The following is a 14,909-nucleotide window of genomic DNA, read 5'->3' as shown; positions in this document are numbered from 1 at the left end:
CCTTTGTACATCTAGTCTTGTCTTTGGGATAATAAATAGGTATCAAATAAATAGATAAATGCCTTAGTTTAATTTTCCTTTAGGGCAGAAACTATCAGTAAGCTTGTCTTTGAAATCAAAAGAATGGGATACCTATTTTCAAATTCACGTAGGAACCAAAGAGTTAAATGAAGTGGAACATATTTGCTTACTTCAGGAATTCTCAGAGCCTTTAATATGCCAGGCTGTGCTATTAAGTCACCAGGTTAGGGAGATAACATATGCCAAATTCCATGAACCTGATTAAACACGAAACTCTTTTTTTATTTCATAAAGCACTTAAAATTCCAAAGAATTTTGAGACACTCTAGCTCTTGAAAGTGAAAGTTAGTCGCTCAGTTGGGTCTGACTCTTTGTGACCCCATGGACTGTAGCCTGCCAGGCTCCTCTGTCCATGGGATTTCCCAGGCAAGAATACTGGAGTGGGTAGCCATGTCCTTCTTCAGGGGATCTTCCCAACCTAGGAATCAAATGTGGGTCTCCTGCATTGCAGGCATCTTCTTTACCATCTGAGCCACCAGGGGTTCCTCTAGCTCTTAAGGGCTGCTTAATGATTGAAAATCATAAGCATAGCAAAACTGAATTGTTATAGAGGGATTTCAGGGGATGGATGTGGCTTGATTGAAATTTTATGTCCATTGATTAGTAACTTCCATTTCTTCTCCCCTGGCAACCACCATTCCACTCTTTGACTCTATGAATTCGACCGTTTTAGATATTCATATAAGTGGCATCATGTTGTAGTTGACTTTCTATGACTGGTTTATTTCACTTAACCTAATGTCCTCAAGGTTGTCTCATATTGCAGAATTTCCTTCCCTTTTAAAGCTGAATAGTATTCCATTGTATGTATAGACTACATTTTCTTTATCCACATATCTGTTGATGAGCTTTTAGGTTGTTTCAACCTCTTGACTGTTGTGAATAGTGTTGCAATGAACATAGGAGTGCTAATGTCTCTTTGAAATCCTGATTTCAATTCTTTGGGATAAGCACCCAGAAGTGGGATTGCTGGATCATATGGTAGTTCTATTTTTAATTTTTAGAGGAATCTGTACAGGTTCCTCCATAGCAGCTATAGCATTTTTCATACCCACTAACAGTGTGCAAGTGCTTCAATTTATCCACATCCTCACCAACACTTGTCATTTGCTGGTTTTTTTATAATAGCCATCTTGACAGGTATGTAGTGATATTTCTTTGTGGTTTAGATTTATACCTCCCTGATGATTAGTGATTGCTCTTGCTGTTCAGTCCCTAAGTCCTGTCTGCCTCTTTGTGACTTCATAGATTGCAGCACTCTAGGCTCCTCTGTCCTCCACTATCTCATTATTTGAGGGATTAACCCTTTATCAGATAGATGGTTTGCAAATATTTTCTCCCATTCCAAATATTGCCTTTGCACACTGCTGATTTTTTTCCTTTGCTGTACAGGTTTTTAGTTTGATATAGTCCCACCCTGTCTATTTTTGCTTTTGTGGCCTGTGAAGAAATATCTTAATATAAGTAAAGCTGATGATGCTGGTTCATGAACCACCCTTTGAAAAGCACTGTGTTAAAAATTCCAGATCCCTCAAATCTGACCTCAGGTCACAGGGAAGAGGCCTAGGATTTGATTTTTTTTTTTAACAAACATCCCTGATAATTGTTCTGTTCTAAATATACTACATCTTTTATGTGCACTAAAATTCATGCTCTTTCTTTTCCCTATTGAGGAGCTCCTCAGATACTGACTGGAGCAGTATTCTCAAAATCCTGATGATCTGGTTTCCCAACACAGAGTAGATTAGGAGCTATCTACTGTGCAATGCAGACTTCCCAGGTGGCACGAGTGGTAAAGAACCCTCCTGCCAATGCAAGAGACGTAAGAGCCGTGGGTTCAGTCTCTGGGTCGGGAAGATCCCCTGGAGAAGCAAACGGCAACCCACTCCAATATTCTTGCCTGGAGAATCCCATGGACAGAGGAACCTGGGAGGCTACATTCCATGGGGTCGCAAAGAGTCAGACACAACTGAAGCGACGTAGCACGCATGCACGTTGCGGTACTGAAGCAGGATGTTTGTTTATTTGATTTTATTTTTAAAGCTATAATGAGATTTAGTTTTGTTTGCAGAAAATTATTTACTATTAATGGAGAAGGAAATGGCAACCCACTCCAGTACTCTTGCCTAGAAAATTCCATGGATGGAGGAGCCTGGTGGGCTACAGTCCATGGGGTCGCAAAGAGTCGGACACGACTGAGCGACTTTTCACTCACTCACTCATTTACTATTAAATGAAGGAGTTTAACCTAAATGCTCTGTTTATTAAAGCTACAAACTACAAACCTAGTTTTTCCTCAAGTTTTTTAATTCAATCTACAAATCTTACTTTTCTATTTATAAATCTAGTAAAGTTTAATGATCACTTACACAAATGCCTTTGACTGAATGTTGGTCCCATGTAATCAGTACCTTTATAAATTGGATAATTCAGTTTACTTTTTAAGCCCTTTAAATATCTAACAAATAAAACCTTCTCAGTACTTAATTAATTCTGATAAACATAATATATTAAACTTAAAAGTACAATGAATCTTAAAGTTCTCTTAAATGTCCAAATCTGTCAATATAATGTCCTTAAAACTAGGGGCAAAGTCTTAAGAAATTATTCCAGATGTCTTTTCTGTCTATAAGAGTTATGTTGAGAAAGATGGAAAATGTAAGATTCTGTCAAGTTCAAAGTATTTAAAACTAACCATGAAGACTTTTAAGTATCTTGAGATATTAAAATTAAAAATCCCTTTCTGTGAAGGAGCAGCCTGTGGTTACAAGATTCTGTGAATGGATGGAAGAATTTGGCAATAATTAGGCACAAAACAGGGACATGAGTTATGTGACTGTGATTATTAATTTTATGTGTCAACTTGACTGGATCATGGTGTGCCCAAATATATAGCTAAACATTATTCCTAGGTATTTTTGTGAAGGTGTTTCTGGATGAGATTAACATTTGAGTCAGTGGTCTCAGTAAAGCATAATTTCCTTCCAATGTGGGTGGGCATCATCCAATTTTTCAAGGACCTGAATAAAAGACAAAAGCAGGTGAAACTCACCCTTGCTCTGCCTGATTGCTGAGCTGGGACATTAGAGTATGTCCCAGTCTATATTCAGACTGAGACTTACACCATTGGTTCTCAGACCTTCAGATTCAAACTGAACTATACCACCAGCTTTCCAGGTCTTCAGCTTGCAGATGGAAGATTGTGGGACTTATGGACACAGGCAGGGGGGAGGAAGGAGATGTTGGGACGAATGGAGAAAGTAGCATGGGAACATATACACTACCATATATAAAATAGTCAATGGGAATTTGCTCTATGAATTGGAGAACTCAAAATGGGGCTCTGTAACAACCTAGAGGGGTGGGAAGTGGTGGGAGGTGAGAGGGAGGTTCAAAAGGGAGGGGACATAGGTATACCTATGGCTGATTCATGTTGATGTATGGCAGACCCCAACACAATATTGTAAAACAATTATCTTTCAATCAAGAATAAATTTTTTTAAATGTACAATTGTGCAATGGATTTAGGCAAATGCATTAAGTTGAAACATTCTAGTATCTTCAAATTTAAGAGAATTTTTGATTGGACCTTTTCACACTAACATTACCAAGATTCCACATCTGTGTTCTTTATACAGTTGATTTTTTGTGACCTCAAGGGGTACCATTTCTGACTTCTATCTGTTGAGAGAAATCTGTAATCATCACTGAGATTATAGCTAATTTCCTCTGCCTAGATTAGATTCTTAATTTTAAAAGTTGTCTTTACCTTAATGTCTGGTATTTCCTGGCCCTGTAAGATAAATAAGTTACTCTAGGAGTAATTTAATAAGACCATAGCAAATAGCCAACATGTACTACTGTAAAGTAGTTTATTGTTTCCTCCCCAACACTACAAACTCCAAAAAATACCCATGCCAATTACAAAAATAAATGATAGTCAGTTTTATGCTATTAGTAACACACCATAGATTGATAGGCAGTAGAGAAAGAAGGACTCATTTCTCAAAGATTCATCCACCTGTTGAGCTTGGTGATACTTTTCCTTCACTCCAGCTGCAACTTGGTTAATATTTTTGTGGGAGGAATCAGCTAGGGGTTATTTGTTGACACCAGGACAGACAAGAGAGAGGCAAGTGAGGCACCCAGGGTGCAGAATATAAGGCAACATTTACTCAGGCATCTGCTAAAGAAGGTGCTAGAACTTCACTGTGCAAGAACAGGGTCAGCACCTGACAGCGTGTGCTACCTCACATCTTGTATCCTTAGTGCTTTGCTTACCTCACCCCTAGTCTTGGCACTATTGGACACCTCAAAACCCTCTGGGGTGACCCTGCTTACAAATGTTTTCCAAGAGATCAAGAAAAGACTGCCATCTTTCTTCCAGGGAAGGATCGTGCTAGAACTGGCTTTCTTTCCAGGTTGACCTTTTATTGCAGGCCTCCTCTTTCAGAGTAGCACCACCTGGCCAAATTCTCTCTGACCAGTCTCATATCTGGTACAAAACTGCTTAAAAATAACCTTTGTGATATATTCATCTTTTAAAAACCAGAAAATTTAGATCTACAAAATAACATAAGATACCACCCTTAACATCATCACTTAGAAATAACTATCCTTTACATTTTGAAGAATGACCTTTATGCATATATTTTAATATAATCACAGGTTCACATTTTACATATTTGTTTTGGTTCTTTTTTAACTTCTCATTATGTCATTTTCCATTTAAAAAAAAAGTCTTGCACAACACTTTTGTAAAATGTTACTTAATACTCCACTGTGTGACCTATATCCTGATTTATTATTAATCAAATCTCCTATTGTTAGACATTTAGATTGTTTCCAATTTTTTTGTATTATAAATATCACTTCTATGAGCAGACCCAAAACTAGACTTAATTCTCATTCTGAATTATGTCCCTTGGATACAGTTCTAATTATGGAAGCATACTTTGAAGAACAAATTTTTGAAGGTTTTTAGTACATAATGTCAAGTTTCCCTCCAGGAAGTTAATACCAATTTTGATCTTGTTTTTTTGGCTACTAGCAGCTCAGTCAGGGAAATAGTAATAACAGTAATTGCAGCCACCACTTGTGGAAAGGTCAACTTCTTTTGACTTTACATACATTATCTCATTAAGTCTTCAAACAGTCTTAAATTTAAGTGGAATTACCCCCATGTGATGGTCAATTTTATGTCAGTTTGATTGGATCACAGCGCCCAGATATTCAAACATTATGCTGTATATTTCTGTGAAGATTTCTTTTGGATAACATTAACATTTAAATTGGTCAATTTTGAGTAGGGCAAATTGCCTTCCATAGTGAGGGTGGGACTCATCCGAACAGTAGAAGGCCTGAATAGAACAAAGGCTGACTTTCTCTGAGCAAGAAGGAATTCTGCATGTAGACACTTTTTGGACTTGAAATGTGACTGTTTCCCAGGTCTCCAGACTGCTGGCCTTCTCCACTGATTTTGAACTTATCCATAATCATGTAAAAGTGAAAGTGTTAGTTGTTCAGTTGTGTCCAACTCTTTGCAACCCCATGGATTGTAGCCTGCCAGGTTCCTCTGTCCATGGGATTTCCCAGGCAAGAATACTGGAGTGGTTAGCCATTCCCTTCTCCAGGGTATCTTCCCGACCCAAGGGTTGAACCTGAGTTTCCTACATTGCAGGTAGATTCTTTACCATCTGAGCCACCAGGGAAGTCCATAATCATGTAAACTAATTCCTTAAAATACACCTCTCTCTCTTTCTCTGTCTCTTTCTCTCTCTCCACACAGTGTTGCTTCTTTTTCTTTAGAGAACCCTGACTAATACACCCTATTTGGCAGATGAGAAATTCAAGATTCAGAGAAGTTAATGCTCCCAGGTTCACACAGATAGAAAACAGCAAACCAGTATTGAAATACAGTTTACATCAGACCATGAGCCCATCATGTCATACTCAGGCATTCTCCATCACTGTGGAGAAGTTTGGGTAAATCCCCAAAACCTGCCAATAGCATTAAATTGAAGGGCCCTTACACAGCAGAACATCTTAATGAGGCAAAGTCGGTCACACCAGAGCAGCTACCTAACTCAGAACCTCTCCCGCCACCATTAAAAGAAGAACTTCTAGTCAACTTCTGTTGCAGTTCTTTGATTAATAGACCAGATGATTCTCAACCTAGATGCCCATCAGCAGATGAATGAATAAGGAAGCTGTAGTACATATACACTATGGAATATTACTCAGCCATTAAAAAGAATTCATTTGAATTGGTTCTAATGAGATGGATGAAACTGGAGCCCATTATACAGAGTGAAGTAAGCCAGAAAGATAAAGACCAATACAGTATACTAACACATATATATGGAATTTAAAAAGATGGTAACGATAACCCTATATGCCAAACAGAAAAAGAGACACAGATGTACAGAACAGACTTTTGGACTCTGTGGGAGAAGGCGAGGGTGGGATGTTCAGAGAGAACAGCATTGAAACAAGTATACTATCAAGGGTGAAACAGATCACCAGCCCAGGTTGGCTGCATGAGACAAGTGCTCCGGGCTGGTGCACTGGGAAGATCCAGAGATGGGATGGAGAGGGAGGCTGGAGGGGGGATCGGGATGGGGAACACATGTAAATCCATGGCTGATTCATGTCAATGTATGGCAAAAACCACTACAATATTGTAAAGTAATTAGCCTCCAACTAATAAAAATAAAAAAAAAAAAAATAGACCAGAGGCTTCTGTCAATGGGACTTACTAGAAATTGGTGGCCATATCATTACTATCTGTTTTTCAGCCCTCAAATGCAATGGATTATGTTTGGACATTCTCCCAGTTTCTGCAATTTCAGAATCACCTACATGATGGAGTTGAAGAGCACAACCTCTTGTGATAGCCTTCTTTTGAATCAAAATGTGAAACTAGATTTGAGCAGAGATGAGAAAATGAAGAATAACTAGTAGATATTTTCTTGTCCCTTCCTACTCTAGCACCTAGGGAGCCACCCTGTCTGAAACAAAAATATATGAAAACAAACAAACAAAAAACCTGAAAGGAACATTCTGTTGCCCCAATACTCTAACTTCTTGCAGTTCAATTATATGCTAACATTAAATAAAGATGACGGACCTGAGCAAGCTGCTCTCAGACTGCCAGAGAGTCTCAGAGGCCCTTAGGCACAGTTGCTGAGCAATTCAAATTTTAACTTTAACTACAAATTGTGTGTTACAATTGGCAGATGGGTAAGCTAGAATGCTATTCTATTTCAGGAAATGAGGCTCTAGTTTTGGGTTTCATGCAAAGGGTGCTGGCTGCTGTTTTTGGCATTTATACTAAAGCTCAGCTCTACGTCCAGAACCATGATGTGGGTACTCAGTCACCAGGACGGTCTGGAAGTCATACACTAAGATGAATGTGTGTTGTTGTTTAGTCGCTTAGTCATGTCCGACTCTTTGCAACCCCATGCACCACAGTACCCCAGGCTTCCCTGTCCTTCACCATTTCCCGGAGCTTGCTCAAATCCATGTCCATTGAGTCAATGAGCCATTCAACCATCTCATCCTCTGTCATCCCCTTCTCCTCTTCTGTATGAATGAATGTGTATGACTCCATATTAAAAAAGAAAATCATGGAAACGACCCTGATTTAAGCCTTCCCTATGTGAAGGTCGTGTGGAGAAGAGAAAGGCTACCCACTCCAGTATTCTGGCCTGGAGAATTCCATGGACTGTATAGTCCATGGGATCACAAAGAGTCGGACATGACTGAGCAACTTTCACTTCACTTATGTGAAGGTGATGCAACTGTATGCAACTTAAAGACTAAAATATCCCATCCAGCTGAAGACCTAAAAAAATGGCCCCTTTGAGGTAGGAGATAGATGGGCTCCAGGTTGAACTTTTACAATCAGGGCTCCAGGTTGGACTTTTACAATCAGAGCTGCAGATTGGACTTTTACAATCAGCCAGCTTCCTCTTTGCATTTCCTGAGGCAAGAGGTAGGTGGGCTCCAGTTAAGGAATTTACAACCAGCCTCCTGTTTGCTTTCTGAAATGGAAGTAACAACAGAAACAGGGTAAATAGCCAGTCTCTGCCTCTTGTAAACACCTCAAGGAAATAACCATGGCAAGGACAAAGAGAGGCAAAACCCTGTCTGAGTAAAGGATTAAGGGATATCCCTCCCCTCTCTTTTGGGACAAGGGAAGACACTATACATGTGCAGAAAGGCTCCTTGGAGTCAAATGAGGTAAGTCAGAAAGAGAAAGATAAATATATCCTATTCTAACACTTATATACAGAATCAAGAAAAATGGTATTGAAGAATTTATTACAGGGCAGCAATGGAGAAACAGACATAGAGACTAGACTTATGGACATGGGGAGAGGGGAGGAGAGGGTGAGATGTATGGAAAGAGTAACATGGAAACTTACATTACCATATGTAAAATAGATGGCCAATGGGAATTTGCTGTATGTCTCAGGGAACTCAAAGAGGGGCTCTGTATCAACCTAGAGGGGTGGGACAGGAAGGGAGATGGGAGGGAGGTTCAAAAGGGAGGGGACATGTGTATACCTATGGCTGATTCATGTTGAGGTTTTACAGAAAACAACAAAATTCTGTAAAGCATTTATCCTCCGATGAAAATTAAATTTTAAAAAGTCAGAGGCTAATTCCAGGCCATATGGAGTCCTGCTCCTTCCAGAAGTCTTCACTTTGAGATACATCTTGGCTAAGGTGTGTGTGCACGACCCAGGGGAGGGTCCTGAGACAAATTAACCAGGAGGGACAAAGCAAGATGATTGGCCTGAGGGAAGACAAAGATCTGGAAAACTGCCTCCTTATAAAGGATTTAAACTTCCCTAAAGCTCAACATTCAGAAAACTAAGATCATGGCATCTGGTCCCATCACTTCATGGGAAATAGATGGGGAAACTGGAAGCAGTGTCAGACTTTATTTTTTGGGGCTCCAAAATCACTGCAGATGGTGACGCTTACTCCTTGGAAGGAAAGTTATGACCAACCTAGATAGCACATTAAAAAGCTGAGACATTACTTTGCCAACAAATGTCCATTTGGTCAAGGCTATGATTTTTCCAATGATCATGTATGGATGTGAGAGTTGGACTGTGAAGAAAGATGAGTGCTAAAAAATTGATGCTTTTGAACTGTGGTGTTGGAGAAGACTCTTGACAGTCCCTTGGACTGCAAGGAGATGCAACCAGTCCATCCTAAAGGAGATCAGTCCTAGATGTTCATTGGAAGGACTGATGCTGAAGCTGAAACTCCAATACTTTGGCCACCTCATGTGAAGGGTTGACTCATTGGAAAAGACCCTGTTGCTAGGAGGGATTGGGGACAGGAGGAGGAGGGAACGACATAGGATGAGATGGCTGGATGGCATCACCGACTCGATGGGCATGAGTTTGAGTAAACTCCGGGAGCTGGTGATGGACAGGGAGGCCTGACGTGCTGTGATTCATGGGGTTGCAAAGAGTCAGACACGACTGAGCAACTGAACTGAACTGAGCTGAACTGAAAACGTGATTCTCTCTCTGAGCTGCTGCTTACTTCTGCACAGGTCCGAAATCATCTTCACACCCAGCGAGTCCTTAGTAGCTTTGGTGAATGGAGTTCCAACAACTTTTAGCTGTCTCCAACTCTGCCTCAGTCAAATAGACACAATTTCAGTTTGCTGAAAGGAAAAACAAACAGAATGGAAAGTTCAAGACTAATAATAACTTCAAAAAACTAGGTATAGAAGGAACATACCTCAATATAATAAAGGTCATATGACAAGTCCACAGCTGACATCATACTCAATGATGAAAGATCGAAAGCTTCTCGTCTAAGGTCAGGACACCTTGGGTAGGTGCCCATTCTCACAACTCTTATTCAACATAGTACTGGAAGTCCCAGGTAGAGTAATTAGGCAAGAGAAAAAGACATCCAAATGAGAGTAGAAGAAGTAAAATTATCATTATTTGCAGATGATATAATCTAATATATAGAAAATCCTAAAAACTCAACTGAAAAGTTGTTGGAACTAATCAACAGAATAAGTAAATTTGCAGGTCAACATACAGAATTGAGTTGTTTTTCTATACACTAAAAATAAAACATTTGAAAAAGAAATAAAGAAAATTATCCCGTTCACAACAGCCTCAGAAACAGCAAAATACTTAGGAATAAATTTAATCAAGCAAGTGAAAGAGCTGTACAAGGAAGACTACAGGAATTTGATGAATGTCATTCTGTTACCGAGTTCAAGCTCACTCTGCTTGCCACAGGACAGGCCAATGAATCTGAGGGGTTGAGGCAAGGAATAGAGCTGACCAAGAAGATAGCAAGCTAGAACCTCAAAATAACCATCTTGTCAGGGCCTAGTTGCCAGATTCTTTTATGGATCAGAGATGGGGGGGAGGTGAGGAAACAAAGTAAAAAGACTATTCAATCCTTGAAAATGTCCCCTAGAATGGAAAGCCTCAGACAGGAGAAGGTGTTAGTTTCAGTTCCTTACAGTCCTTCAGAGGTGGACTGCTCAGCTTATCTCCCTCAGGTAGGCCATTATGTATGTTTATTATAACAAAAAAGGGTTAAAGTCACAGAAGCAGAATGAGTGTAACTTTAAAATTAACTCTTCCTGGTTACAATTATATGTTCATGGGTCAGAAGAATTCATATTGCTAAAATGTCCATACTGCTCAAAGCCATCTATAGAATCAATGCAATCTCTATAAAAATTCCAATGGCATCTTTCACAGAAATAGAAAAACAACTCTCAAATGTGTATGGAACCACAAAAAGACTAAATAAACAAAAGAGAGAAGAGACAAGCTGGACATATTACACTTCTGATTTCAAAGTATACAATGCGTGCTAAGTCATGTCCAACTCTGTGCAACCCTGTGACTATAGTCCGCCAGGCTCCTCTGTCCATGAGATTCTCCAGGCAAAGCTACTGGAGTGGATAGTCATGCCCTCCTCCAGGGGATCTTCCTGACCCAAAGATCGAACCCTAGTCTCTTATGTCTCTTGGACTGGCAGACAGGTTCTTTACCACTAGCACCACTATCAAAACAGTATGTTATGGGTATAAAAATAAGCACAGATGTCAATGAAACAAAATAGAAAGCCCAGAAATAACCCCCACATATCAGGTCAACTAATATTTGACAAGGGAGCCAAGAATGGGGAAAAAATAGTCTCTATAGTAAACAGTGTCAGAAAACTATAACCACATGCAGAAAAATAAAATTGGGCCCCTTTTTCATTTTTTCACAAAAATTATCTTGAAATAGATTAAAGACTTGAACAGGCCTGATACCATAAAAATCCTAGAAGAAAACATAGGGAAAAATCTCCTTGACATTGGTCTTAGCAATGATTTTTGGATATGACACCAAGTAACAAAAGCAAATAATCAACCAATGGGACTATGTCAACATAAAAAGCTTCTGCACAGCAAAAGCTTCACTCAACAAAATGAAATGGAAACCTACAGAATGAGAGAAAATATTTGTAAAATCACATATGGAATAATGAGTTAGATTCCAAAGTTAATAAAGAACTCATACAACTCAATAATAAAAAAACCTGAACAATCCATTTTTTAAATGGGCAGAGGAACTAAGTAAATGTTTTTCCAAAGAAGACATCCAAATGGCTGACAGATACCTGCACAACATCACTATCAGCGAAATGGCAAATCAAAACACAGTGAGATATTACTCCACACCTGTTAGAATGGCTATCATCAAGATTGATATGAGATAACAAATGTTGGTGAGGATGTGAAAAAAAAGGAATCCTTGTGCACTATTGGTGAGAATGTAAAGTGGTACAGCCGCTATGGAAAATGGTACAGAGCTTCCTTAAAATTTTTTTAAAAGAGTTGCTATATGATTCAACAATTCCACTTGGGGGTATAAATACAAAGGAAATGAAAAACAAGATATTGAAAAGATATCTATACCCTTATATTTATCACAGCATTACTCACAATAGCTAAGCTATAGAAACAACCTAAGTGTCCAGCAATGGATGAATGGATAAAAGAAATTGTGAATGAATGAATGGACAAAGATGTGCAATGCATCTTTACATATATTAATATACAGATACTAATATTAATATTACAGATACTTACATATATTAATATATATATTTACAAAATGGAATCTTATTCTGCCTTGAGAAAGAAGGAAATCTTGCCATTTGCAACAACATAGTTGGAACTTGAGGGCATTATGTTAAATGAAATAAGTCAAACAGAGAAAAGCAAATATTGTATGATATCACTGATATGTGGAATAAAAAAAGTGAAACTCATAAAAACAGAATAGAATGGTGGTTACTGGGGGCTTGAGGGTAGGGGAATTGGGGAAATGTGTAAGGGTACAAACTTACAACTAGTAGATAAATAAGTTCTGGAGAGCTAATACACAGCATAGTGATTATAGTCAGCAATATTGTATTATAAACTATAAAATTACTTACAGACTTGATCCTAATTGTTTTCACCGCAAAAAAAAAGAAATAGATTATAACTGTGATGGGGTAGAGGTGTTACCTAGTACAATGGTGGTAATCATATTGCAATATGTAAATTATTAAATCAACACATTGTACATCTTAAACTTACACAATGTCATAATTCAATTATATCTCAATTAAAAATAGGAGTAATGGCAGCCAACATATCCTTAAGAGCTTAATGTCAACAGAGTACTCTAAATGCTTTCGTGTATAATTAACTTTTATAACAATAATTCAATGAAGTAGCCAAGATTCTTCTCACTATTTTACATATGAAGGAATAGATTTAGAAAGATCAGTGACTTGCTGCAGGCCTCCTAACTAGTAAGTGAAGGATAAAGGTTTTTTATCTTAAACCCTGTGAAGTGAAGTGAAGTTGCTCAGTTGTGTCCGATTCTTTGCGACCCCGTGAACTGTAGCCTACCAGGCTCCTCCGTCCCTGAGATTCTCCAGGCAAGAACACTGGAGTGGATTGCCATTTCCTTCTCCAATGCATGAAAGTGAAAAGTGAAAGTGAAGTCACTCAGTCCTGTCCAACTCTTAGCAACCCCATGGACTGCAACCTACCAGGCTCCTCCGTCCATAGGATTTTCCAGGCAAGAGTACTGGAGTGGGTTGCCATTGCCTTCTCCAAACTTAGGGAAAATTCAAACTTTCAATTCAAATCTGCTAAAGTGAAGTTTATGCTTCCTTCAGTTGCCCATTGAGAAAACTGCACTCTTCTTGATTCAGCAAGGCTTATAGGTTAAGGAAAGAGAAGGTAGCAAGTACTTGCTGAGAGCTTCTTGCCTCCCTGGAAGGTTACACACACTCCCTCCCTTGTGAGGTAGACCTCACAAATATGAGTATTATTATTATGAATCAATAATATTGTTATTAAATAATAATCAATGCATTATTGTTTATGATTGATGGAGAAAGTCACTCAGGCTGAGAGAAGCTCAGTGGTGGGTCCCAATACCAATGTTAGATAGGAAGACACACTTCAGACCTCATCCATCTAGTTCCCAAGGCCACAGGCACTGTGTTCTACTTGCTTGGTCAAGCCTGTAGTTTCTTTCCTCCAAGAGAAAAACTTCACTTACAGATATATTTACTACCAACTTTCTACACTTCCTCCTGTCTTTCAATGGTTCCCACAGTCTCCTTCTCATCCCCTCTCATTTTCTATGCCCCTTGTGTCCAAATACTTTTCCTGAGGCAGTAACAACACATCAATTTTCTCTGAAAGAAAAACCTCTGTTTTAGTTTTAAATGTGGGAGCATGATATAAGGCAAAGTAGAAAATCTCAACAATCAAGATTTGGGGGGTGAGGGGAGGAATGGAAATCCAGTGGTTTTTGGCAAGTATTCCTCACAATCACATGTGCAGATGACAAAACTGTTGCAGCAAGTGAGACTCTGCTCAGTGAAATTAAGAAAAGGGTTTAGAAAACTCTATCCTCAACCAACCCTTTCCCCCTAGAAGTTTTCTTAAATGAATCCCCTGATGTGACAGTGAGGGAAAACGCATTATTTTGGTTTATCTAAATGCCACTGAAACACTAGAACATTCATAGCCAAGCCTTTCATATAGTGTTCCAAAATCACACACTACCTACCTCAGGAGGGCAGCCCTGTTTTCTCACCAGCTGATGCTAACTATCCTGAGGATACTGACCAGGGAATTCTTTTCAGAAATACACCTGAGGTCTTTTAACACCTAAATTAAAGAGTGGTGAAAGAAGCTTGTCTTTCACTGAGTTCTGTGCAAGACCTTGCTGAGATTTGAATGACTCTCTATAGAGACGTTGTTATTCCGTCGCTCAGTAGTATCCGACTCTTTGTGACCCCATGGACTGCAGCATGCCAGACTTTCCTACCCTTCACCATCTCCCAGAGTTTGCTCAAACTCATGTCCACTGAATCGGTGATGCCATCCAACCATAACAAATCAAGAATCCTCGAGCCGGAGGTGGAGGTGGGGTTAAACCAGGAAAATCTTGCCTGCTATTTCCTTCCAGCTATGTATGGAAGACATCTAGAGCCTAAGTCAGTATCATGGAGCAGTGACTAATTCATCAAACACACCTCTGGAGACCAAGGACTGACCATTTTAAAGATTTCTTGTGCAAAATCATTAATAGCAAGGGAGGCTAGCACCTAAGAACAAGCCAGCAGAGCTATCCATCAAGTAATGGAGGGCTTCTGTCTCTTGATGGGCTGGTAAGGGAATCTGTTGGAATATGCTTTGGAGAAGTGTTACCACAGGCCAATACCAAGGCATCACACTGCATGAGCAGATGTCAGTCCTG

This window comes from Muntiacus reevesi, chromosome X, assembly GCF_963930625.1.
Source record: "Muntiacus reevesi chromosome X, mMunRee1.1, whole genome shotgun sequence".
In the NCBI taxonomy this organism is placed as follows: domain Eukaryota; kingdom Metazoa; phylum Chordata; class Mammalia; order Artiodactyla; family Cervidae; genus Muntiacus; species Muntiacus reevesi.
This window is presented reverse-complemented; position numbering follows the sequence as displayed.